General features: G+C 30.2%; 1 long non-coding RNA gene and 2 other non-coding genes across 3 annotated transcripts; 2 read left to right on the top strand and 1 right to left on the bottom strand.

The window, feature by feature from the left end:
* The first annotated feature begins 2,759 nt into the window (after positions 1-2,759).
* Positions 2,760-2,879, top strand: LOC148767572 (U5 spliceosomal RNA). The gene has a single exon (XR_016034147.1). It is a non-coding gene; the product is annotated as a U5 spliceosomal RNA (small nuclear RNA).
* Positions 2,880-4,766: 1,887 nt separating this feature from the next.
* On the top strand, positions 4,767-4,921 carry LOC148767571 (U1 spliceosomal RNA). Its single transcript, XR_016034136.1, has one exon. It is a non-coding gene; the product is annotated as a U1 spliceosomal RNA (small nuclear RNA).
* Positions 4,922-6,426: 1,505 nt separating this feature from the next.
* Positions 6,427-7,666, bottom strand: LOC148767570 (uncharacterized). The gene is made up of 3 exons (XR_016034061.1): positions 7,352-7,666; positions 7,143-7,200; positions 6,427-6,661 (listed from the first exon to the last, which is right to left on the bottom strand). It is a non-coding gene; the product is annotated as an uncharacterized LOC148767570 (long non-coding RNA).
* Positions 7,667-22,937: the final 15,271 nt, after the last annotated feature.

The raw sequence follows: 22,937 nt of genomic DNA, 5'->3' as shown, positions 1-22,937 counted from the left end.
CTTAGTAAGTAATTCATACTTAATATACGAGACAAGTCTAATCGATCATGACAATAATAAAAACGTTAATAAGATCACGTACTCACATATTCGAAAATCAATCAACCAGACAGTTCCACATGAAATGAAAATTGGGAGAAAGTTAATCCCATATCAAACTATAAGCAATTTATGCAAATAAATATTGCATTTTCATGAGAAATGTCATTAGTATAGCACTTATCATGCAGTTTATGATAAACTTATTCAAATAATTAGCACATACACTATCACTTTATTTTATTTAGGATAAAAATATTTCTATTATTAATGTACATACACAAACATAATGAATATCCATTAAGCATATATATTGTATATGGTTTACCATGATTCCACATAGAAATTAAACTATCATGCAATAATCCACCATTATATCATATAGTATTATCAATATATTTCACAAATAGATATCTTATAATTAAAAAGCGTACCCGATATATTATATGTTCGTCAATTCAAAATTTTGTGGGTAGCACCAAATCGTGTCAATATTATGGCAGTGCTGAATGATTTATTCATATCTCTTCAGTCCCAAGTCCGATTTTGTTGATTCAATATGATCCGAACAGCCAACAAACTTTTCTACAACTTTTATCTTTTACGTTTTCTGAGATTCGGACTGGATCATGATCAAAATAAGCCTCGAAGTCGGAATAGGTGTGCTGTAAATTTGCACCTACAATGGAACCAAAAAAATATTAAATAATATTCATGAATCAAAATAATATAAAACCTCATTGTTGATCTTCGAATCAGTCTTCTTTCACCAAAATTTCGTGCATTGGACATTGGTGATGCATTAATATGCGACGAGTTGCATTGGTCACGAACGGTTGTATTTTTCATGAAAAGGTGCATCGGCAGTTCTGCCACCCTTTCGTGTTTTGATCATAACTTCCTCGTACGATCTCCGATTGTGACAATTTAACATGTTCTGGAAAGCTAACTTGATTATCTACAACTTTTGTGAAATGTTAATTTGCCATATTCGGACTTTAACACCTTCGAAAATGGGAAAGAATGTGAACTTCATGTTCTGTCCGAAAATGAACTTTCTCCAATTGTATTTTGTAACTTCTTGATTTTTGGCAGACTATCTTCTTCTCCATCTCGTTTACCAACGTGTGCAGAAAACACAATTTACTAAATCACAAAGTTTTCGTCTTAAGATTGTTGGTCCCGATACATAAAACGGGTAGTGAATTTAGTAAATTGGTTGAACAAATTAATTAGTGAAAATACGGAAAGATTAGCCGAGGCGAGTTGACTCTGTCCTTAAGACGAAATTTCCCCGCAACGGTGCTAACGGATTAAATGGAAATCGTCTCCCAAGATACAACGGCTAAACTTGGAATAGGAGCACTCCAAATCCCAAGTACGACGAACTGTACTTTGTGTAGAACTTTTCGAGAGAATCTGTGAAGGGTAGGCTTAATATGTAGTAGGCTTGTTTTTGGATTGAAGTAAGGAATTGTGGGAAAGTTATGGTCTATTTATAAGGTTCGAAAAGTAGTTTCCTTTTGGAGTAAAAAGGTACCTTTTGTTTGAATGGTTGCACCATTTCGAATTGAGCCAATTGGGAGTGGTTGCACCATTTCGAGTTGAGCCGAATGGTTTGCATTGGTTCGGCCGCACCAATTCAAACCAGTCAGACCAATCGAGATGGGCTTCGAGTAATAAGGGTCCAATGGGTTAATAACCCATGACCTAATGTTTTTGGCCCATCCCAATATTTTGATATATATACAGCTCATTACTTCTCTACTTTTCCAATGTGGGATAACTCAAATCCCACTTTCCTTATATTTTGGACTAGTAATTTTTTCATTCACCACAAAATTGGTTCTAATCCAAAATTCATTTATATACTCAATTAGACCGTACAATAACCTTGATAAAAAATTGTTCATGACTCAATTTTTAACCAATTTTCCCAACACTTACTTTATTGATTGCGGCGATGATTGGGAAATTTATGCACACAACAGCCTTGGCAAACTGGTACGTATTTCACTATCACATCCTCAAACTATACTGGTTTAACTTTTTCTTTTTTCCGTCCTTCGATAAGGAATAACCAGAAAAATTATTATGGATTCAACATTGCGTGTCTGGTCTTACTAGCACTTACCACAATGTCAAAGAAATAGAATATTCGAATTTCGACGATTCATGTATACATAAAAATATCGATTTAGAAATAAATTTTCAATCACTTTTGGAGTTCGGTTTTCTATTTTTTTCCAATGTTTCCGAAAAGAAATTAAAATTATTTTTTCAATTTGAAAAAACCTCAAAATTTCTCCGAAAGTAGTAATTTATATCTGAAGTGTTTGATTCCAACACCTACTTTGTACGAATGATTTCCTCAACAAACAAATTCTTCAAATTTATTTTGATGTCAATAAATTAGTCTGAATTGATAAATATGCAATATTTCATTCATTAGTAAATTCAGTTTACCCCAACATTATTATGATTGATCTAAAACCAGTGCGCTCTGCAATCGAATTACCAATTGATTAAGTTTAATTAAGAAAATAAGAGTTTAGTTACTTTTCTTCTTAGGTTAAAACTTGAAATTCACACACAATTAAAATTTGCTAATAGGAAAGAAAGTAAGCATACATAAGTATCCCACATAGGAAAAAAGACCCAACTATGAACTTAGAGCCGAAAAAATAAATACAAGCGCACAACACACTTAAAACTCACGCAGATGCGCGGTAAGCACATAGCGAACTATTCTTTCGCCTTTTACTAAAGAATACCGTGTGCTTGCCGCTTTTCAAGCAGCATATGCCTCTTTTTGGCGGGTTTTTTTCTCTTTAAGAATTAGCCCCATTAATTCTAGTTTAATTTTTTCTAGGTCAATTTTTTATGTCAAACATCAACGTTCTGCAATTATTAAAGAGAATATGCATACCAAAAAACTAGCTATGACTTACGTAAAGTTGGCCGAGTGTGAAATCCCTCTATTTTGATTGAACTCAATTTGATGTGCATAATCTCCCGGTCGGAAACAAGATAGGGGCATTTATCGAACTTCTGAATGCCAAGCAGGGCTTCTACGTATGAGGGATTGCCGAACTTTTGTTTCTTATGTGGTGTGATCGGCAACGCGGAAACTCATTATCCTGCTCGATGAGGAATGTTTTGCTGATCCTGGGGAACAGATGCCGTATGGATATCCAATATCTCATAAGGAACATGTATAGAGGACATGGCTCGGCCTCTGGTGGAAATCAGAGGGGGATTAATATTTTCAGCTTTGGAGCCCAGAAGGAGAATTCTATCCCGAGTAGGGATGGTCACGCTGTTAGAGCAGCAACTCCAATTCTATATTGTGATGACTCTATCTTGGTCAATAACCCGATCCAGCTACAGAGCAGTAGGAAGAATGGGTCCTCATCCAAGCGGCAAGTTAAGGCTCCAAAAAAGCTGAGGAAGTAGGAATAAAGATAGAGATATTACGGGAAAGCTACTTTTACTTTGTCTACTGGAAATAGAGATATTCAAATTTGTTAATAGGCAAGAAAGTAAGTATAGATAAGTATCCCACATAGGAAAAAGACCCAACTATGAACTTAGAGCCGAAGAAATAAATATAAGCGCACTGTACTTTTAAAATTCATGCAGTTGCGCCGTAAGTATTTAATAAATAGCATGCGCCTCTTTTTGGAGGGTCTTTTACTCTTTAGGAATCAGACCTTGTGAAACATCAAAGGATCGTCAACAAGGGCATTGTAGATTTTTATCCAAGACTTTGTATCATTTGATCATGCATGTGAATCGCTAGAAAGATGTGGCTAACCGAAAGTAGAACCGATTCACCCAAGTGATATATTAATTTCTCAATGCCACGTGATAGGAAAGTTTTGTTAGACTAACATTAGGAGAGGCTTTTCTTGATAGCAATAACATTGATGTGATCATGATAATATTGTGATATTTGTAAAATCCACGCAGTGCTTCCTTTTGGAGGGTTAATTTGCATTTCGGAAATCGTCCAATCGTTCAAGTTCAAATTTCTGATCAAGTTAAATTGATGACTATTGGAAATTTATTGGCCGAGGATAGATGGATTTGGCACCATTCTAAGGATGGTCGTTTTTCTGTGAAATCATGTTATCACAGGTTGTTGTCTAGGGAATTTGCATTCGAAGCCCGTAGAACGGATATTGTTGGGTCCGTTAGCGGAGTAGCAAAACACAAGTGGAAAATGGTTTGGAATTTATTGGTCCCGCCAAAAATCAAAATTTTTCGTTGGCGCTTTTGCTCGAATATTCTACCAACCAAAGTCGAATTGTTTCGGAGAAAAATTTACCACTGATCAATATTGCCCGTGGTGTGGTGTTGAGGTGGAAACGAGCTTACATACTTTTATGTTCTGTAGAGGAATGAGAGAGATTCGGCAACAACCCTCGTTTGCCATTATGGATGATATTTCAGTTGTGTCGGCATGGGCTCGGTTTGAATTTTACACCAGAAATTGGATACGGTTACTCTTCAGTTGGTGACGGTTGTCATGTAGAAGGTCTGGCGGAATCGTAATAAGGATTTGTATGGTTTTAAGTTTTCTTAAGCTTTTAGGGGAGTAATTCAATTACTAGGAAGGATGAAAAATGCTAAAGAAGGTATGTCACACTTGTACCACATCGGTAGAATAAACTATAGATGGTGAGAATTGAGTTTTATAAATAGAAGAAATTTGAGTAAAAATCTTACTTACCTGGACGGGGTCAATAGCCGACAATTAAGGCCTATGGTGCTGGTGACCTCCATTGACTATGGAGGGGTGCTAGTGTAAGGTCGGCCCAAGAGGTCGAGCCTGCGTCATAATTTGTGATAGAGGAGGCTGCGTTCGCGCGGCCCTATCCAATTCTAGTTTAAATATTAATTAATAATCAAAATATTTGTTTTTCATAAGACTTATTAAATATTTTTATGACGACATTGGTTTATGATTTTGGTTAGTTATTTATATATACTATATTTATGAATAATTTACTTCATTAAAATTAAGCTATATTATAAATAAATATTTAATAAATTAGTGATATGATTTAGTATTATGTTAATGTAGATTTCCGATCATATTGATTTCGCTTGATTTCGATGTAGCATAGTGTATAACAAAATCTTCATATTCATTACTTAAAAACTTTTAAAGATTAGTGTAACAGTTATCATTATTCTTCTTCTTTCATTTAATCTATTTTTGGTGAAGTTTTTTTCTCTCGAAATTCTAGCATTATTATTTTAATCAAGTTGTAATATTTACTGAAAAATATTTTCTTATGCGATTACTTTTTTATTATGATTTTTTTTTCTTCAACACCTTATCTAAAGACTGTATTAGAAATAAAATCACTTAAAGAGAAAATACAATTATAATTAAATTTTTGAGAAATTTGGAAACCGTCATAAAAAAATCATATAAATTGACAAGCCAAAATGCTAATATATAACCATTTTCCGTATATATAAGCAGTGATATCTTATTAAGAAAAAAATAGAACTTTATTTTATAGTAGTTTAAGAACTACGGTATAAAGAAAGAACAAATAGCAAATATGTCTATGACAAGAGCACTTAATTAAAATAGGGACATCCAACTTTTTTGTCTACCAAATAAATCCATGAAATAGGGACATCCAACTTTTTTGTCTTCCAAATAAATCCACCTCATTCAAACTTATTTGCAAATAAGAAAAGGGGAAATTGGCTAGGCACTCCTTATTCCATACTTATATAGGTAGGGATCCAAATTGTTAGATAAATATAGGTATAAGTCCCTTGACTTCAAAAAATAATGTAAATGAAATTAAAATAATAGTATATAGACATAAATGCCCTCAATTAATATTTATATAAAAATAACTATTTATGGAAAATGAGGGAACAAATCCCTCATATCACTCCCCTCTTCTAACAACATCACACGTGAGTCTCTCTCTCTCTCACACCTCCACCCACGTGAATCTCTCTCCCCCTCTTTCCCTATTTCAATATTTATTTGTTATTATTTATTTGTAGTAGGCTTATAATTTATATTTGGATTTTCTAATTAATTTTAAGTAAACAGCAAAATGAATTTGAAACGCATATTTAACGTCACAAAATGGATGTAATATGGGCATCTACTTGTCACATTTTAGTAGGATCTCATACATGTATTTGCATAATTTTTCGACATTATTTTGCATTATCCAATTTTTTATCCATTACATTTTATATATTTCTAAGTTGTAACAGCAAAATGCAAAATACAATTTGAATATACAAATTGCAAAAACAAAGCGAAAAATACAAAAGAAAGGATAAACAAACTACTAGTAACAAATTAGTACATTAAACACAAATTTTTGCAAGATACAAGCTAATAATTACAATTTTCTAATAAAATTTAACGGTGTAGTTGTTGATAAGATCTAATGAATAAAAGACTTTCAAATTCATTTATGCAGGCTCAATCAACAAACGTAGTTGCAAGCAGTGGTGTTCTTCAATGTACTCGACGAATGTTGTAGCTTTTCATGGCTTCGTTTGTAGTCCGATTTGATGTTGTTTTTTCCTTTAGGGAAGTTGTTGAGGAGACATGTAATGTTTTCTCCCCCTTTTTTATTTGACGTAATTGTTTGAACGGGCACAAAAAAAAATAACAATCATTAAAAAATTTAATTGCGAAGATGAACCTGAAAATAGCAAATTATAAACTACAAATGCAATTGCAAACAATAATTTCAAAGTAACAAGAAATTGCAAACAAGGAATATCATACAAGAAGTTGTAAACAAGAGACTTCAAATTGCAAACACAAATTGCAAACAGAACATGCTGATTCATTTATAAAGGAATAGCAAATTGCAAACCAAATGAACAACAATAAATATCAGAACTCGATAAAAACAAAATGCAACCATCACAAGAACAAATAATAAAGGTGAATATGAAGATTTAATAAAGCACAATGTAATGCATATTTCATACAAACAACTATAACAACAAATTAGCAATAAGCAACTGCCAAAAAAAAAAATCCAAACAACAATATAAAAAGTATGGTAAAGAACTGTATAAAATATCTAAATCGAAACCTTTGAAGTGTGCGGATAGCGGACGACATCGATACTCCAATATCAACAAAAATATTCCCTGAGATAAAAAAAAAAAAAAAAGACCCATAACATCTGTCATAAAATCATCATCAAAACATCTAAAAACAAATGTGAGAAATGCAAAAGAGTTAATTACATACCCACACTTTTATTTTTTCTGCATAAAACCCATAACATATGTTACTTACCGAGATTCATACACGTTTGAACCATTGTTTGTGGGAGGAGTGGAGCTCGCAAACACCAAACAAAGCGAAAACGAAAAAAAGCTCCAAAATAGCAAACAAAGAACGAACAAACAGTAAACGAAGTTTGAAGATTCCAAACGACCCGAAGGACCTTGTTAATACGCGATGCAATTTTTCGTTAGGGTTTTTAATTCAAAAATCGGTTTCGGATGGGTTGATTTTCGTCTCTGCCGATGGGTTTTAATTTCAAGGTTTTTGGGATTTGGGGATTTTGGAAAGGGATTGGTTACGTATATTTTGGGATAAAAATCAAGTATTAAGTGGTCTATTATTATGAGATTTTTATTCCTTATATTGTTAGGGGTATTTCAGACACAATAAGTACAATTAATTTAATTAAAATAAGGATTATTCAGTTGGATTTATGCACATAAAATCTACTATAGGAGGACCTATAGCAAATTACCCCATAAGAAAAACCCTTTTATAATACCAAAATTATCCCGAACTCCTTGAAACCCTAACTCAACTCCAATTTCATGATTTACACCCCAATTTCACCAATGAATCAATTTTGACCATCACCGCGGTCTCCAGCATTGACTTTGTTTTTTTTTTTTTTTGAGAATGTTTTTTTTCTGAATTTTTTTTTCGGCAGGTAAATTGTTGTTGAATTTTTTTTTTGTTTTTATTTTTTGAAAACTTGTTTTTTCTTAAAAAAACTATTGTAATTAATATTATAGTCTTGGCCTGCTATATTACTTTCTCCGACAGTAATATTACTGTCGGAGACAATAATTTAACTGTATGAGATAGTAATTTTACTGTATTAATTAATTTTGTTGTTTTTTACCGTAATATTACTGTCTTCGACTGTAATATTATTGTATGGGACAATATTATTAGTAATATTATTGTTCGAGAAAGTAATATTCATAATATTAGTTTTGGGGTCAGTAATATTACTATTTGGGACAATAATATTACTGTTTGTGACAGTAATATTAACAATATTACTGTTTTGGTATTAAAAAAAAATAATTTAGTAATGATTTAGATTTTAATACAGTAATTTAGAGGAAAAAAAGTTAAAAAAATAAAAACAGGGCGAAAATTTTTTTTAGAAAAAAAACATTTTTAAAAAAATTATGAAAATGGGCATTAATGTGATATATTTGTTCAAATCCGAGGTCAATGTGAAATATTGATGAAGTTAGAGTATAATGGATGGAATTGATAAAAAAATATATTATGGAGGTATTTTAGACAAAAGACACAGGGATGATTTATTTGCAAGACTAAAATTTTTGTCTGGACCTATGTGGTCATGTGTCATAGTCATATTTGTCATTTACTCATAAAGAAAATATCGATAATAATTCATAATTTAAGTTTTATCTCATATATTTTGTATGGGCGCGCGCATATCCAGAGAGTGTTTGAGGGGTGGGGTGGGGGTAGACCTGACCACCGGTTCGGTTAGAACCGGAACCGAACCGGGGTCAACGGTTTTAGAACCGAACCGGAACCGGTTTGACCGGAACCGGAACCGGAACCGGAACTGAAAAAACTGAATTTCAGTCTCAAGACTGCTGTCATGCAATTTTTGCAAGAATGTAGAACGTATTATCATAATATTATTTATTAGGCAAATGATTATAAAATTGAGGTTGTTTTTATATATTCTAAGTTCTTATTTATATTTTTATCTATCATCATTTGGAAATTAGTTTAATTTTTCAAATAATATTTTATATTAATATATATACATCACTTTTTTTTTTTATTCGTCTCCAACTATCCTCTTTTTCTTTCCAATTCCGCCAACACATATTTTTTCTCTCTCACTAAAAATCAATACCTTCTTCTCTTTCGTTGAAGAGTGATGTCATGCAATTTTGCACGAATATAGAACTTGTGATTAATCATAAAATTCTTTTTATTTAGAAAGTATTTTTTATATTTTAATTTCCTTTTTTTTCTATCATTATTGATGTATTATTGTAACTATTCGAATGATACCTTTTCATATTAAAAAATATATATCTATATACTTTGAAAGAAATTAATTATAATTTGACTCTAAATTTATATCCAGAGGTTTTGAAAGAAATTAAGTATAATTTAAGTCTATGGAGAACGTCTTTTGATAATTTTGTTAATAATTAATAATTTTACCAACGTGTGATTAATCATAACATTTTTTTTTATTAAGGAAGTGTTTTTTTATATTCTAATTCTCTCCTTTTCTATTATAATTTATATATTATTGTAAATACCCAAATAATATTTTCTCATATTAAAATATATACATAGTTTTTTTAAGAAATTAAGTATAATTTGACTGTGGACAACGTCTTATATGATTATTGTCATATGATATTACTTTGGTCATTTGTTAATAATGAAAGATTTTACTACAACTATCAAGTGTGTCAATTGTAAATACTATAAACATTAGAAGTCTTCCTTGTCTATCAATTAATTTATTAATGAACATGACTAAATTGTATGTAGAGTTTTTTAAGAAATTAAGTATAATTTGACTATGGAGAACGTCTTATATGATTATTGTCATATCATATTACTTTGGTCATTTGTTAAAAATGAATGATTTTACTACAACTATCAAGTGTGTTAATTGTAAATACTATAAACTTTACAAGTCTTCCTTGTCTATTAATTAATTTATAAATGAAAATGACTAAATTGTCCTTCGAAATTTACCTATGCATAGATATTATTGTCCATACAAAAAAGGGAAGAAACCTCCTATGTATTCATACTTTTATAAGTAGTATAGATTAGAATAAGTCACAAATCCAACTAAATCTTTGTTACACTCCCTTCACTAAATATATTAAAAATGCCCTATACACTATCTATATATAATATAAAAAGAGGATCTATGCCCTATATGAATGACATGTGGCAAATGTATATGTCATTTATCAAAATTGCTTAGTTGGAGTTCAATTGACGAGGTGGATTCTTCAATTGATTAGTTGACATTTTAATTTAGGTATGTTTTTAAGTTCTTTCTTATTTCACATTTGCACAATCATTTAAAAATTACCACATATATATTATATATCATGCATTCAATATTCTATAAATTTGAAAAATATTATCTTTTTTATAATTTCAATTTTTTGAAATATATTTTCGAATCTAGTATGAATACTCAATTTTTTTATTTTACATATATATTTTCGAATTTAGTATTTTTTTGATGATAAAATATTCAAATATTTTAAATCTCACGTTTTAAATAAATTTAAAACACTCAAGTTTTTATTATAATATATTTTTGAATTAAGTTTTCTTTTATAATAATATTAAAAAAATTAAAACAATATAATAATATAGTTTTATAATTTTACATTAATTTATTTTATTAATGCATTATCATATTAATGGAATAATACTATTTAAATTAATGGAATGAAATGTAGTATCAAGTTGTCGTTTTTAGATACTCATTCTATAATTTCTGATGAAATTATAAAGGTAATAAATAATTAATACATTGTTAATCAATAATTTATATATTTTACATTTATAGAATTAAATTGATTTATTTTAATTATGTCCATGTATGGTAAATAATTAAATATATCAATTTAAAATAAAAGAAGTTTGACCATATCAATCTATACATACAATATATATATATATATATATACACACCATTTCCGATTTATGTCATAAATATTTTCGATTTTGTAACTCAGATTTTATGATTAATAATGCAATAACTTCTATTTTATATACCATAATATATGCACATTGATTCTTAGTATTCATTATTAATCGGCTCTAATTATTTCAAGTAAATCAGAATTTTTTTCCCCTTTTTTTAGAATATCAATCACTTGCCAAATATATTACACTATTTGTATAAAATTATTATATGACATCTATATTTACCTAACGAGTATTCACAAGTATAAATATACCCACCTTCCTCCCCATTTTTCTATCCAGCTATCTTTCGCCGTTTTTTCTATTAGGATTTATATATTTTGCCAAAAAGAAGTTCTTCATTAGTTTTGCGTCTATCATTCATTTTTATATATTATTAATGTTTAAATGTCTTTTAACTCATTGTTTTCACATAATGATTTAAATCTGTTTATTTACGCATATATTATTTTATGTCACATTTTAATTTTATATTGATTTGGTTTTTGTAGATATGTGAACAACACTCACAAGTTGCAGCCTTGCGACGTTGTATATCGTGTGAGAAGCTACATGCTACGACATTTTCGTAAATATTTTTTTTTCATCGTGGTTATTGTTAAGGGTGAAGATTCTCGAGAATATCATGTGAGTTTTGATGTTTTAACTGATCAAAAGGTTTTGTTTAAAGTTTTCATAAAGGATGCTAATCTTGAAAATTACGTATAATGTTATGCAATGATGATACTACTACGGACTTCTTCTTTCACCAAATTTTATCAGTTGAATGAGATATTAAAATTAATATTTTTTGAATTAATTATCTTTTTATGTTTTGATAACAAATATTTAAAGTTTATTCGTTCTAATATGTAAATGTAGCAAGGAAATAATGGTTGGCCATGTACGAGTGTGAATGAGAATAATGATCCTTGTCTTTTCTCATAACATTAAAGGTTTGTTTATTCTGAATTAATTAGTATTTCATTGTTTATTTATATAAATATATCGATTGTTCTCTAGCTTAAGTCACTCCTTCGAAGAGATTCGATGAGTGGAATTAGGATTCCCAGGAAGATGATATCCCGGTCCAGCATTTAAAGCAATTGAACAAGACAACGCAAGAAACTTTGGATTAGTGGTTGCTTTAATACTTTCATTTTTATTTGTTCTTAATGTTTAGTTTTGGTGTTTCATTGAATATACAGTTTTGTTTACCAACATATGTAAAAAATATTTTCTATTTGAGTTGTACATCGCCATTTATTTTGTACGTACTTTTTATTTTTCTTATCAGTTTTGTTACATAACCCATAAAGAAACATAATTCATGCTTGTGTTAGTTCATTAATAGACATACATATTTATATATTCTTATATTCAAAATTTTACATTAATATTATATCTAACAATGTATAAAATTTTGACGTATATAAAGGCACTTTATTTTAAATTCCACATATTCTTTGTCATGAATTATATACATATATCATAATAAACGTGAAACATAAGTGAAATATGTTTCACGTATGTATTGGTAATTTTCAAATGAAACAATTTACAGTGTGTTTTAAAAATTTATAGACTTTTGAAACTTATTGATTTAATTATTTGATAGTTAATTTGTTATAATATTGCATGATCTTGGGAATACAGTTAAAATGGAAACGAGTTAATGTATGATTGATTAATGCCTGAAATACATAATTTGATGTATATGAATTTTTGATTTACCATATTGATTATTGTTACCTAAATGTACAATTTAATTGGCAAGTGTAATCAATATTTAAAATAGTAAAACCATTCAATTTTAATTGATTAAAGTCCCATAAAGCCAAATTTTGTATAATTTGTCTTTTTCTAGAAATTCGTACATTTATAAATGAAAATACATTATATTTTAGTTAAAATAAGTATATTAAGTGATCATATTCAATTACTTCGAAAATCTACCTTTCTCAAGAAAAATATCCAAGTAATAATATTTGTTATTTAAAAATCAGTTACTAAAGTTCTCAACAAAGTTTATAAAAAAAATAAAATAAAAACATGGACAACAAAGATATTTATATGTACACACAATCACAAGTATTTTATATCAAATTACGTGTACAAAGAATTCACTCCAATGGATAATTTAAGGCGGTTCGTATGAGAGAGTATACTGACTATTTTATAAAATGAAATGATGACATAATAAAAATATATATGTTGTATATAAAAAAATATAATTTATTGAATGCATATTCCGAAATTCTATAGTTACGAAAATTAAAAAAAAATGTGTTTTTATTATTAAATTTAGTCGATTATTACAATGAAAAAAATCCTTAAATTTATTTCAATATTCATAAAAAATGGACATTCAAACAAATATATAGATTAAATGCATTAACGAATATATGCATATGTGGTAATGTTTAGATGATTGTGCAAATATTAAATGGGAAATAACTTAAACAATACCAAACATGAAAAGCCAATTAACCAATTTGAGATGCCACATAATCAAATGAATTCCAACTAAGCAATTTGGAGGTATGACATCAACATTTGCCACATGTCACTCATTAAGGGCATATATCCTCTTTTAATATAATACATAGATGTTTAAACACGTAAATAATTTATAATAGAATACACCATTACTATTACCATTACCATTACTATTACATTATATTACTATTACTATTACTATTAGTATTACTGTTACTATTACTATTGGTATTTGTATTAGCACATTAGTATTAGCATCAGTATTAGTATTAGCATCAGTATTAGTATTATAGTATTAATATTAGTATTCGTATTAGTATTAGTATTAGTATTAGTATAAATATTAGTATTATAGTATTAGTATTAATATTAGTATTATTATTAGTATTATAGTATTAGTATTAATATTAGTATATATTATTATTATTAAGATTACAGTATTAGTATTAATATTAGTATTCGTATTAGTATTAGTATTAGTATTAGTATTAGCATTAGTATTAACATATTAGTATTAGTCTTACTATTAGTATTAGGATATGAATTAAATTAGTATTAGGATTATGATTATTATTAATATTAAGATTCAGAATTAAATTAGAATTATGATTATGATTAGTATTAGTATCAATATTAGTATTAATTTTAATATTATTATTATACAATTATAATTAATATTAGTATTAGAATTAGGAGTACGATTGAGATTAGAGTTATGATTAAGATTATAATTAGTATTAATATTAGTAACAAATTTATATTAGTATTACTATCAGTATTAGAATAAAGATTAGTATTATGATTGCAATTAGTATTAGGATTAGAATTAATACTAACATTAATATTATGACTAGGATTAGCATTAAGATTATAGTTAAGATTAGAAACATGAATAGAATTAAGATACTTATTATTATTAGTATAGGATTATGATTATGAATAGAATTAGTATTACGATCAATATTATGATTAAAATTAATATTGATATTAGTAACAGTATGAGTAATAGTAATAGTAAGTAATAATGTTAGTGTTAGTATATTAATAATAGTATTAGTATTAATATTATGATTAGTATTAGAATTAGTATTAGTATCAGTATTAGTATTAGTATTAGTATTAGTATTAGTATTAGTATTAGTATTAGTATTAGTATTAGTATTAGTATTAGTATTACTATTAATATTAGTATATATTAGTATTAGTATCAGTATCAGTATCAGTATCAGTATCAGGTATTAGTATTAGTATTAGTATGTGTATTAGTATTAGTATTAGTCTTAGTATGAGTATGAGTATGAGTATGAGTATGAGTATGAGTATGAGTATGAGCATTAATATGAGTATTGTTATTAGTATTAGTATTAGAGGTGACATAAAGATATTCATCAAACCTGAATAAACGACTAACATAACTTGCAATGTTGTCTACAAGAATTTTTTTCATGGAATATGAATGTACGTCATAATAATTGTATGCTGTGATTCAAATACACATTTATTGTTTCTATTATTATATGTATAATTATTTTGCCGCGTTAAGTTTATTTGCATTTTATGCTAATTATATTGTCGACTCCACTGAAGTTTTTTTTAAATCAAGGTAATTTAGTATAAATTGTACTTATTTCTTACACTTTTAGGTGATTTGTGTTTCAGTAATGTGTATCACTAAACATTTAATTTGAACAACGAAGAATGTGTATGTTACTCGCAAGGTATTAGATGAGTTATAGACGATGTCAATGCATGTGTTGTAAAACACTACTTTGATAATTACGTTTCCTGTTAAGGATCTGAATGTATTGGACGAGATAGTTGTACCATTTGAGTCAGATAATGTATCTTATTTTTTATATCACAATTTTCGTATTTTATATTTTCTTTTATCATTTATTTTGTTTATCTCGGTACTTCAATTATTGTTTTTAATTTTTTTAGATTATACCGTATTACATATCAACTATTCAAAGTTTTCGGTCGATTATTTTTTCTAAAACATATCTTTATTTTTTATATTACCCATATGCATCGCATTACCATTCTCTTTTCATTCATAAAGGTGTTTGATTTACATCATCGACGTGTTTTAGTTATTAATAAATTGAACTTAGAATTGATTCATGTGCATCGCACGGGCGAATTACTAGTAGTTCTGATTTTGCTATAGGTAATGCCCATATGGATTTAGCATTTTGCTTTTGTATTTTTTCATTTTCGTTGATTTAGTTTTACCTTTTTTATTATTTAAAAGATTATGGTCATTATTACTATTTTTTTATTACAATTATATAATAATAAAAATTATTATTATTTATTTTATTTTTTCAAATTTGCTATTTTTTTTTCATAAATTTGCTATGTTGAAATTGACTATAGTCAACCATAGACAAATGTAGTCAACTATAGTCATGTGTAGCCACCTACATAGTTTGGAAACCCTTGATCCGCTCATTTAACCCTAACGGGTCCCACCAAACAATATAGTTAAGCATAGACAACTGTAGTCGATTATAGTTACTCGTTGTCACCTACCTAATCTAGAAATCCTAGATCCACCAGTTTAACTCTAATATGCGCCACCAGACAATACAATCGACCATAAACAACTACAGTTACTCACGTCAGTCAGTTATCTAAAAGAGCACAGTGCATCTGAACAATTATTATTTTCCAAATTGATCTAACAATCTGAGTTCAATGGCCGAACAAAATCCAAATTATTCTTTTAACTTTTAGATAAAAGAATTTTCTCAAAACAAAAAAATCTGAATAAAATGTATAAACTTACTTTAAAAAAATATTGTGCAATGATAACATATGGGAGAAAGTTTAGCAAGTATACAACAAATTACTATCTTCTCCACCCATCATCTCAAGAATCCAAATTTTCAATCCAACCTCACCAAAAAAAGTCAACAAAATTTCTGATTGTTCTTCCATAGTATCAAAAGATGTAATAGTGGACGATCTAAATCTTGCGGGAACTCCTGAATAGCTCACAAAGGCCGCAAACTATTTGATGAAAGAATTTGAGATGAAAAATTTTGGAAGGACAAAATTTTGTCTCGGCCTGCGGATCGAGCATTTCCCCAATGGAATCTTCATCAATCAGTCCACATATACAGAAAAGATTCTAAAACAATTTTACATGAATAAGTCTCATCCTTTGAGCAGTCCTATGGTTCTTCGATCGTTGGATATAAAGAAAGATTCATTATGCCCTCCAGAAGATAATGAAGAATTACTTGGTCTAGAAGTACCTTATCTTAATGCAATTGGACCACTAATGTATCTTGCAAATAACACTAGACCTGATATTACTTTCTCGGTCAACTTATTAGCAGTAATACAACAAAATCAAGGAATTGTAATACCTCAAATTACCACCATCCTTATATGTATGTTTGAATAACCAATCTCCCTTTTTTATGTTTGTGTTTTCTATTTAATATTTAATATTTGTCACAACAATTTTTTGAGAATTTGAACAAAATTAAGATATAGAATACGCTTAATGATATAAAATTTTTTTTGGTTATGACTAAATTTGTTTTGAAATTAAATTGGATATTTAAGAGAATATGTAAATGTATCTAAGAAGACATGTTGGCAAAAAAAGGATCAATAAATTATGTAATTATGTTGGCATAACGGGTTAGCAAAGGATATGTTGTGTGCTTTTGAAAAACAACATAACAAAAAATTATGAAATCATGTTGGTTTAAGAAACATTATAAAATTAATTTTGCAGTTAAACATTGCAATGAAATAATCCACACTTGTATAAATATAAAATGTTCTTTCAAGCCATAGTGTACTTCAACATGCACCGACAAATACATTAAGTTACATATTAGAAATAAATAATCTACATTTTTTTTCAATACGATATTTTATTTTAAATCGCATGCATAATTAACATTATAAAATTAATTAAACACGTGCGAGGCACGTGCTCTTTTCTAGTTTAATTAAAATATACAAATTTTCTATTTATTTTGCCCTATATTTTCAAAAAAAACTCTTACAAAAATTCGGGGCTCTACCTCCTAACCCCGTAAAATTTTAGCCCACCCTGACCACAAATCGTGGCTCCAGAACTGCATGGGAGCTAGAATACATCTTTTGCAAATCCAGTTAAGATTTTTTTTCCGGAGTCAGCTTGCCGTTTGAGGTTCAAGCCGCTTGCGTCAGCGAAAAATTGGGCATTGCAACTTATCGTCCATGATGGTTTTAATTTGGTGGAGCAGCCCAAATTTTACAGATTTTTGTTTATAACAGCTTGTCCCCCACCTGGGGGTCCTGCCGCAATTTTTTATTGTTCCACAAACTTCACTTTGGAGGACAACACCAAGATTGATTATTTGCAGTTTCACCCCTAAACTTTTTTTATTACCATTGTAGGGGTACTCTTTTTCCTTGTGCTGGCCCGCAAGGTTTTAAGGAGACCCCTAAACTCTTATCAATAATGGATTAATAAAATCTTTTGGGCAAAAAAAAAAAATATATCTCTATAAAATCAAAGCTTCCATCAGTTTATTTTCTCACATACTCATCTCTACCCTCTTGCTATAGCTTTTTTCAAGCTTGGCCACTTAAATCTCTCACAATTTACCTCCAAATTCCTCAAACCCTGCTCAAAATCCCCATAATTTCGGTACATGTACAGTAGCTAATTTCTGAACCCATTTTCTTTTTAGAAGTTGGAGCAGAAGAAATCCCCATTAACCCAGAAAACTTGCCTCCTTACTTTGGACCTTTCTTCACCGCCGGTCGATCTCCTTCCTGCCGGTCCAAACGCTTCAACCCTATCCCTGAAGAAGATGCTGAAGCCCCTGCTCCACAACGCGGCCGTTCTAGTGGCCCCACAAAGAAGCAGGGCGGCTACAGTTTTACGCATTGCCAGAGGACAAGGAAGAGGTAGGGGTCTCCATCTTATATATTTATGAAGAAACAACTGATGAGGAGACATACCCTACCTTCAATGATAAATATGAGGCTTCTTATGGACCTGACAAAACCATGGCAATAGAGAATTCCTTATTCCAGAGCTAAGATTCAGGGGAGTTAATTGATGTTGAAAGTGCTGGTGATCAATTCCAGTTGAGGAACCGGTGCCCGTGGATCCTCAACCGAGGGTTGAAGCAATAGAAAGAAGAAGAATTAGAAAGATTATAAGAAGAATTAAGGGAAGATAGGAGGAGTGGTAAAAATAATGCTTGTTGTACTACTTGTCACTAATTCTATTTATAATGCTTACAAGATAACAACCAAAATATGCAACTATCCCTACTACTATCATGCAACTCGTGTGATTATAATTTACTAGCCACTAGTTAACTAACCTATTCACATGCAACAATAATATTGACTAAATCCATTTTCTTCTTCCACTAATCACTAATTAGTCCACTATGTTATAAATAATATTTAATGTTTTGAAACGTATCAGTTCCTCAACCGAGTGTTGAAGCAAGTGCTGCTGAAAGTGTTGAACCGACTTCTTCATTATATTCCTGACTTCATATGGAGGTTGAAGCATCTCAAGAAGATACTTCTGATGCATTCGAGACCTTGGTCAATGCTGATTTGAGTACTGGAAACAACTCCTCATTCCTTTGAAGGGGACGAAACGGAGGATATTGAGGCCGATTGGAATATGAATTTTCCTCGAAGACTCAACTGTCAACTTGACAAAGATGATCTTGAAGACCAGTCAAATAGTGAAACAGATGGAACTGGTGAACCCAATGTTGGCATCCGTGCTCCATCACCTGATCCAGCATTCAATCCAGAAACTAAAGTTGAAGAGGAAAATGATCCAGAAGAAGTAGATGAGTTGAAGAAGACCCTAATGGCAAGAATCTATTTGCCCCATTTGAGGTAAATAACTCCTTCCATCCCTCCTATTATAAGTTTGTGGCAATCTCTTTGAGGAGCATATTATTTGTTAATCGTCCCCTTCTTTAAGGAGAATAGTATTTTTTTTTTTTTTTTGATGATTTTGATCGTTTTAATATCTATTCATTCCTAAAGCGTAGAGGCTTATTTGGTCTTTTTTGTTCCACTGTCCCTTTTGATCCTTCTGGGTTCGTCGGAACGAAACAGTGCATTGTCGCGGATACTGCCGTTCCAGTTCCGTTGCAACGTCGCGACTGCATCGCGACCAGAACGGACACATTTTAATTAAATTGTTAAAAAAATACAATATATTTCAAATATGTTTTTAATAACAATATTACAATTCAATAATATGCAAAATATTATTAGAATTTCAAAAATAAATATTACAAAGAATATTATGAAAATATAAGCAATATTAATACCAAGTAGAATACCGAGCTAGAATTGTGTAGGATATAATTGAAGAGTGAGGCCAAAGATCTGCGATTAAGGGGAATCTTCATTATCTAACGTGGCCACCACCATCATATTATTTATGTTCGTTTTTCCTTATTTTTTTAGTTAGATTTGTTTTTTCTTTCTTTCCAAATTATTTTTTCCTGTTCCGGCACCGTTCCGGTGCTGTTCCGGCCGCGTCGGGGCTGTTCTGTGGCTCCGTCTCGCCCATCCCACCGATTTCTCGGCGTTCCGACGAGTCACTGTGTAACTATCGTTCTAGTTACGGATTCCGGAACGGAGGGCACCGTTCCCGTTCCGGAACGGCCATTCCGACCGTTCCGACGCCGTTCCGACGAACCATAGGGATGACGCTCTGACATAGGGATGACGATTTGACCCGTCCCGACGGAACCTTGCCCCGAAAAAAAATGGGGCGAGTATGGGGATTATTTTTTTTTTTACCGGGTACGGGTACGGTGATGGGTTTGCCTATACCCGCCCCGTAGACCCACCCCGTACCCGCCCCACATTATTTATATATATAATATATATTTATTAATTATTATATTAAATATAAATAATTAAATAGTAGTAATATATTAAATATTAGCTACAAGCAGTGTTCTAAAAATCGGCCGAGGCGGCCGGTTAATCGGTCTCCGAGGCGGAGTCGGTCCAAAACCTTTACGATTTTAGTGTAAAGGTTTGAAAAATCGGTTTTTTGCCTGTGAGGCGGTTTTAGGCGGTCTGAGTCGGTCCGAGGCGGTCTGAGGCGGTCAAACCTTTAAGGCGGGTCAAACTCGGTGGCAAAAATCGGTCAAAAATCGGTTAAAAATCGGTTGAAAATCGGTTTTTTTTTTTTTTTTCTTTTCTTTTTATAATTCAAAATAAAAGTTGGATTTTAATAAAAGAAAATATGAGTTTATGCCTTATTTTGTTTATGTTAATTGTTATTGTTAAAGAACTAATGATGTATGCCACGAATGTTCAAAAATAAATGTAAATTAAAAAAAAATGTTTTATTTATTTATATTTTATAAGGATATTTATGTATTATAATCTTATGATTATTAAACTTTTATTATGTTATTAGGATATATACATGATGGAGATATAATTATGTTTAAATATCTTTTTATATATGTTTGGAGTATTTATAAATAATATTTAGAAATATATTATATTAAATTTTAAAAATCGATTTATTTCCGATTTATCACCGATTAATCACCGCCGCACCGATTAATCGTGAGTCGGTGCCTGACCGACTCGGACCCGATTACCGATTTTTACAACCTTGGCTACAAGTGGGGATTTTTAGGTTTCGGTTATATAATTAAATATTAGTAATATAATTAAATATTGGTTTGTTTGTTGAAATAAGTCTTTAAATTATAAGTAGATTGCATATTTATTTATTAAAAAAAAAAAAAAAAAAAAAATAGATGGGGATTATTAGCCACCCCGGTTCCAGTGGGGATTTTATGGGGCGGGTATGAGGATTATTTTTATAAGTTCGGGAATTTTGACGGGAATGGGGATGGGGATTTCTATAGCAGTGCGGGGATGAGAATTGCAAAACCCGCCTCATTGCCATCCCTACTCAGAGCTGGAATACTCCAAAGAAGAGCTGCAACATGCTAAAGCCGAGGACCGGCTCAATTTGTTTTGGAAACTATGATCCCCTATATATCTTGGTTTGTATAACCCTGCAATAATCTTGTCTTCGCTAATCTCGTTGCGGAAACCAAATGACGGTTTACATTGTTGAGTGTTTTTTCTCTCTTTGCAGTGTTAATATCGGTTCATCAAAGTTCTTCCTGAGTGGTTAGAAGCTCCCAACTCTTATTGCTCAGATGAATGGTCACGGTCTGCATATTTTGTAACCAAAGATCTTTATGGTAAAGACTTTATTGCATTCTTTACAATGCTTTACATATTACAAAATCCCTACTCTGCAAGCATTATACTGCACAATAGTTTCTTAATTCATGACTGGAACAATAAAATAAATGAAATTGTTTTATCCTTCTGGATGAAGATCATCAAGAAAGCAAAATGTGCAGTTTGGTAGAGCACAATGGTTGGTGGCCACACGATGAATATTCCCTTCATCGATTCTCGGATCATAACGCTCTTCACTTACTTCGAGGTATGTTATCGAATTGCTAATGGATGGACTGAAAATGTTAAATTGCACCTTGTATAAGTGAAAGTGGTTGAAATCGATGTTATCATATGATTTCTTGTGTTCTAATTGAATATTTGTTTTTTCTAGGTCGAATTGTTTGATAGAGTGAAGGAACTCTACCGTGCAAGTGCTATTTGTTGCCAATTTATGAAGTGGTTTGCTAAAACAAAAATTTAATCATAATTTTTCTTATAAACATACTTAATTAATTAGTTAATTAATTAATTAAACAAATAAATAAATAAAGAGAAAAATGCTAATTAGGATTTGAAAAAGGTACAAACTCATTATGTAGGTTTATGTCTGATGAATGTTTGAACTAATGGCTGGTACTAAGTCCTAATAATGTGTGCTATTGGGGAGTTGTATCTAATAAATATTATCTCCAACTATATATGCTTAAGGTTAACTCCAACCACCATCACATATTTTTTTCTCAATATTTTATAATTATTATTTTATTTATCTCACCTAACACACTTGATTATTATTGAATTCTCATCCAAAATTCGATAAGAAATTTAATTATGAAAAAAATAAAACTCATCTAGACTTATTGTACTTTCTCCGTTCCTTAATTATCGTCATTTTCACATTTACACCAATATTAAGATACCCAACAAACGAGTGGCTTGATTTTAGGAAAATAATACTTAGAGCTCGAGTTGAATTATTTTTGTTCTGAAATATATATATATACTTAGAATTAAATAATAAGGTTAAAACACAAAACATAGGGAGTATGTTTCAATTTATTTTATTTTAAAAAAAGCTTACATAATTTTTTTTTTAAAATACCAATAGGCCCCTTGGTTGAGGAACTTAGCCCAGATTAACTAATTAGTAGTATGGTTTAGAGGGTGTTTG

The sequence above is a fragment of the Erythranthe guttata genome, chromosome 10 (assembly GCF_056151865.1).
Source record: "Erythranthe guttata isolate IM_541 chromosome 10, IM_541, whole genome shotgun sequence".
NCBI classification, from domain to species: domain Eukaryota; kingdom Viridiplantae; phylum Streptophyta; class Magnoliopsida; order Lamiales; family Phrymaceae; genus Erythranthe; species Erythranthe guttata.
This window is presented reverse-complemented; position numbering and strand designations above follow the sequence as displayed.